Source organism: Rutidosis leptorrhynchoides, chromosome 3 (assembly GCF_046630445.1).
Source record: "Rutidosis leptorrhynchoides isolate AG116_Rl617_1_P2 chromosome 3, CSIRO_AGI_Rlap_v1, whole genome shotgun sequence".
Lineage (NCBI taxonomy): Eukaryota > Viridiplantae > Streptophyta > Magnoliopsida > Asterales > Asteraceae > Rutidosis > Rutidosis leptorrhynchoides.
Window position 1 is genome coordinate 120,604,081 of NC_092335.1, and position 6,473 is coordinate 120,610,553.

A 6,473-nucleotide genomic window follows, 5' to 3' on the forward strand; every position below is an offset into this window, starting at 1 on the left:
AATCAAATCAACCCAACTATTGCCTTTATACAATTTGATATTCCGGATAAAAGTGGTGTCTAGAATAAACTAGTTGGACTTGGTTGTTGGATTTTCTGAATAGTCACCAATTTATTGGGACGAAAAGGATCCTGCCTCTCCACACAAGGTGTACCTGGCCACTAGTCTTGGATACTAAATTTTGTACAAACTCATCTTAATTACTAAATTATCTAGATAAGCTCCGTTTCAAATTCGACCGCTCAAGGAACGACCCTGGGTCATATTTTCCCTTGCTAACCCATAGGAAGGAATAATAGATTTAGGCCCAGCATATATAAATTAAACAATCAACTTCTTCTGTTGATATCCTGAATTGACATTTTGGGACCTAACGACACCACATAAACAAACCGTCCGATTCAGGCATATCACGGGGGTAGTTAAATTTTTGGCGCCGTTGCCGGGGAGCAGTTGTGACGACCCGAAAAATTTCGACCAAATTTAAACCTAATTTTATTATGATCTCGACATGATAAGCAAAGTCTAAATGTTGAGTCTCAAAAATTTTGAACTGTTTACATGAAATCATTTAACCTTTGACTGTGCTCGACGATTCACGAACTGTTGTTGTAAAAAAATGTGCATATATATATATATATATATATATATATATATATATATATATATATATATATATATATATATATATATAAGTATAGATAAATTAAATTAATATAGTACAAATAAATCATTCAAATTGAGCTGAAAATTTAAAGTAATGTGTAAAATAATTGAATTACTAATAAAATGAATATATTATATAATTAGTAAATATAAAATAAGTAATAATGTATAATATTAAGTACAAGTTAAAATATAGTTGTTATAATTTTATTACTTTTAGTATTATTATTAATATTAATATATGTATTAATAATGGTATGATATAAATATGAAATCAAGTATGTATAAATTATTAGATTATTATTATTGTAAAAATTATTATTATCATATTCATATTATTAAAATTAGTATTATTATTGGTGTTAATATTATTATTAACATTGAAATTATCATTATTATCATTACTAATATTATTATATTGTTATTATATTTACTTTTATTATAAGTATTTCTATATTTAATAATATTAATAGTATTTCTCTTTTTATAATTAATAATAAGTATTATAAATGTAATTTTTATTAATTAGAATTATTATTATTACTTTATCATGATTCTTATTGGTATTATTTTGATATTACTATTACTAATTTTTTTATATAAATTCTGTTATTATTATTATTATTATTATTATTATTATTATTATTATTATTATTATTATTATTATTATTATTATTAATATATTTATAGTTACTAATTAATTATATATATATCTAGATATAACCGAATACTTGAATCCAAAATCAGTTCCCAATCTCTATCAAACTGTATTAAACCTTTGTTTCTGTCTACTAGATTGGTACGAATGATTTCTATTAAGTTCCATGATCAAACAAATTCAGTACAGATTCATATCAGCTTCATTTTTATTTTTATTTTTCTGTCTGCTTTGATTATCTTGTCGACCCCTTCAATCACTAAACAACAATCATCAAACTCTCATTCTTGATAAAATCTTTGATTCACCACTAACAACATCAAAAACAATTATTTTTAGCTATTATTACTTGAGGAATTAAATCGAAATCTTTGAAACTGAACCAAAAACTCTGTTGCAATAGCTTTTATGCAATAGCTCGATTTCAAACCAAATTTCAAAATCTAAAATTGCAAAAGCGTTAGGATTCTTTCATTCAATCTATTTTCAAAATCTCAACTTCGAATTCTTTCTGTTGATTATTAATTTTGGAGTCAAAGTCTTGTTTCAAAAAGTCAACCAAAATGTTCTTGATAAAATTCGATTTAGTTTTGATGTTTTAAGTTCAATTGATAACCCAAATAGTTTCAAACCACGATTTAGAACCTATGTTATTTAGGAATCTTTGTCTAAAACATTGTAAATTTCAAAATCAGATGATGGGTTGCTTATCGTGTTCTTCCTGCTTCAGCTTTTTATTTTTTTTTTATTTTTATTTTTCATTTATGTAATTAAATTCAACACATTGTGGTTGTTTTTCTGTTTCATCACAAGGTCTAAATTATACTAGTAATTAATGGTTTTGATTGGGATAGGATTCTCTGGTCGTTCTGATTTTACAAAGATGAAGAAGAAGAGGGATAAACAGATAATATATATATATATATATATATATATATATATATATATATATATATATATATATATATATATATATATATATATATATATATATATATATATATATATATATATATATATATATATATATATATACGGTTAGCATTATAAAACAGAAAAGCAAGCATAGCAGAATGGTTTAGGAGGGGAGAGGTCTCGGGCTCGAGCCCTGCTCGCGACATTTTTTTTAAGGGGCTTTCTAAAGGTAGTTCTCCATATCAAATTATTATTAATATTATTATTATTGTTATTATGATTATTATTAATTGTTATGAATACTATGATGATGATGATTATTATTATTATTATTATCATTAAGTATTAGAAATATAATCGTTATTAGTATTATTATTATTAAATATTACAAACATTAGTTATTATTATTATGATTACTAATACAAAGTATTAGTTACCCTTTATTATAATTATTATTATCATAACTCTAGTTACAATTATGATTATTATTATGATTATTGTTATTACTAATATTAATATCATTATAAGTAATAATATTAAGTAGTATGATTATTAATAATATCATTATCAATAAGATTTCTATTATTATTATAAGTTTTATTATTATTATAGTTATTATTATTATTATTACTATTATTAATAACATAAGTATCATTAATGAACAACTACTAAAATTATTATCTTTAGTAATTAAAATGGTTTTTTTTATAGTTATTATTAATATCAGTATTATTACTTTTATCATTAATACTAGAAATATCAAAATTATTATTTTTATCATCATTATTATTAAATTACTCATAAAAACTACTGATATTATCATTACTATAAGATTTATTTATAAAACTATCATTTATATTAATATAATCGAATTGTAAATAATATTATCACTATTATCAATATTAGTATTATCATTGTATTATCTCAGATATTATCTTAGTATTATTAGAAGTAATGTTATAACAAACAAATGATATATATATATATATATATATATATATATATATATATATATATATATATATATATATATATATATATATATATATATATATAACATACCAAATTTTATATTTTTATATATAAAATGAATATATGAAAAATAGATATTATTAATATAAAAAGGATATAACTAATAAAATTATATATATATATATATATATATATATATATATATATATATATATATATATATATATATATATATATATATATATATTTCGATTACAACGATGTATATTAATAAATATACAAATGATATAGGTTCATGAATCCGAGGCCAACCCTGCATTGTTCAATATCATCATGTATTTTTACTACAAAATACATTATGTGAGTTTCATTTGCTCCCTTTTTAAATGCTTTTGCAATATATATTTTTGAGACTAAGAATATATGCGCTGCTTTTATAAATGTTTTACGAAATAGACACAAGTAATCGAAACTACATTCTATGGTTGGATTATCGAATCGAATATGCCCCTTTTTAGTCTGGTAATCTAAGAATTAGGGAACAGACACCCTAATTGACACGAATCCTAAAGATAGATCTATCGGGCCCAACGAGCCCCATCCAAAGTACCGGATGCTTTAGTACTTCGAATTTATCATGTCCGAAGGGAGTCCCGGAATGATGGGGATATTATATATGCATCTTGTTAAGGTCGATTACCAGGTGTTCAATCCATGATGTTATGCGAGGGGTATATGAAGTAGTATTAATTTTTACAAGGAAATACTATTAAATACGAAATATATATATAAGTAGTATTATTATTATAAAAGGGGGTTTTTATAAAAGGGGGTTTTTACAAGGAAATACTATTAAAACTATATTTGTAAAAATACAAAAATATATATAAGTAGTATTATTATTATAAAAGGCGGTTTTTACCGTTTAATGACTGGTTTGTCGATTTTAAAACTTTAGTCGCAGTTAAAACCTAATGTAAAATATTAAAAATAAAAATAACTTAATTTAAAGCGTAAAGTAAATAACGATAATGAAATTGCGATAAATAAAAATGCGATAAAATAAAATTGCGATAATTAAAGAGTAAGATAATTAAAAGTGCAATTAAATATAATGACAGTAAATAAAAGTGCGATAATTAAAAGTGCAATTAAATATGAAATATATAAATTATGCTTATTTAAACTTCCGTAATCATGATGTTTGACGTGTTGATTTTAGTTTATTCCCATGGGTTAATTGTCCTTTGTCCTGGATTATTCAATATGTCCATACGGATTTGTCCATAATAGTCCATCAGTCATAAATATAAAGTGCGAAATTCTTCGTCAAATTATTCTTATTCCCGAAGTCAAATATTCCAACTAATTGGGGATTCGAATTGTAACAAGGTCTTAATACTTTGTTTAATGAATACACCAGGTTATCGATTGCATGTAAACCAAGGTTTTACTACTTTGTTAACAATTACACCAATTACCCTTGAATGTAATCCACCCATGTTTCAACAAATCTATTAACTATTAATCCAGTTCCGTGTCCGGTAAAATGAACAATTATTGGTATTTCAATATATCCCGCCCACCGTGTCCGATCGAGTGTATATGGTTATTTATAGGTACGTCCAATTGTAAATCTTTATATTAAAATTAACAAACTATCATTTAGTTAAACAAATATAAAGCCCATTAATAGCCCATAGTCTAATTTCCACAAGTGTCGTTCTTATGTCCAAACCCCAATTATGGTACAAAGCCCAATTACCCAATTTTAGTATTTAGCCCAACATCACGATTACTTCGTCTTAAATAAGCATAATAATAACTTAGCTACGAGACATTAATTTAAAAATAACATTAACCATAACTTACAGTGAAAAAAATAGCGTAGCGTTACACGGACAGAATTTCGACTTACACCCTTACAACATTCGCTAACATACCCTTATTATTAGAATTAAAATTAAAATTTAAAATTATAAATTTTATATATATATATATATATATATATATATATATATATATATATATATATATATATATATATATATATTTTACGTATGATGAAAAGAAAAGAATTGTAAAAATATCGATCGAATGTGTTGCCTTTTATAGGCCCCATTTCAGTTTTGGTGTGCTCCGCGATCTCGAAGGGTTTCTCCTTCACAGCTCCGCGATCGCGGAGGAGTGGATTATAGCTCATCCATGTTTGGCTCCTAGCTTGCCGACGGATTTTTTAATAAATAAATATAATATATATATAATTTTAAGAATTATTTATATATTATATTATATTTATATGCATAGTTGACTTGTAATTTTCGCTCCGTTGCGTCGTGCGTTGAAAGTTGACTTAGGTCCCAGTTCCGGATTTTCGAACGTCCTTGCGTACAATTTAATATCTTGTACTTTGCGTTTTGTAACTTGTACTTTTGTCATTTCTAGACGCTTCTCATCAATAAATTGAACCTCTTGGATCGTACTTTGTACTTTTGAGCTTTTTGGTCATTTGCGTCTTTAAATCGTCGAATCTACCTTTTGTCTTCACCTTTTAATATTTAAACGAATATCACTTGTAAATAGAACAATTGCAACTAAAAGCTTGTCTTTCTTGAGGGATAATGCTATGAAATATATGTTCGTTTTTAGCATTATTAAATATTCCCGCACTTGAGCGTTGCTTGTCCTCAAGCAATATAGTCTTGAAATAAAAACATACTTGAATCACTTCTTTATTCTTCACACTTTGTACATCAGTGATTTCAATACAGCGGTATGAACAATGATAGTAACGATGTTATTTACAGTCTCACATGACTATAAAAATTTAGATCCTTTAGGAAATTGGATCTTTATGAAAAACATTTGATCTTTTGAAAATTTATTCTAGCTTTTACCCTAGATAGGTTTTCCAGAATAACCCTTCACCGGTGTTTGCAAATTATGTTTGTGGGTTTTGTGGGTTTCAGATTTGAAAATTTTAGCTCAAAACTTATGGTTTTGTGTCACCCACTTGCTAACCTTGTATTGGGAAAGCAACACGTCCAGTATACTTGCTCCGTATATTACCTTTCGGTAAACTACCGTCCAGTTGTAAAGGAAAGCGTTGAACAAGCAACTGTTAAGGCAATGTCCCCTGACATGCTTTTAATTATGGTCTATAACGTGTCGGATGCAATTACTATCCTTTGTATGAGCAATAGTAAAGCTCACCCTATAGTTTTTCGGTCTGGCACAAGGTCCTGTCTTTGACCACGCTATG